We start from the raw sequence: 236 nt of genomic DNA, 5'->3' as shown, positions 1-236 counted from the left end.
ATATATATATATATATATATGTAAATATAAATATATACAGTATATAAAATATATCTGATTATATATATTTATGCATATATGTGTGTAGCATAGTGTTAGTAATATCAGGTCTATCTATTTGTGTAATGTTATAGATGTTTTAAAAATGGTTTCTTAAAGGCTTACAAACATATATTATTCATTACCCGATACCTAATGTAGCATATGAGAGACATAATGTGTTTATCAATAAGCTG

This window comes from Etheostoma cragini, chromosome 15 (assembly GCF_013103735.1).
Source record: "Etheostoma cragini isolate CJK2018 chromosome 15, CSU_Ecrag_1.0, whole genome shotgun sequence".
NCBI classification, from domain to species: domain Eukaryota; kingdom Metazoa; phylum Chordata; class Actinopteri; order Perciformes; family Percidae; genus Etheostoma; species Etheostoma cragini.
Note: the sequence above shows the minus strand (reverse complement) of the source record.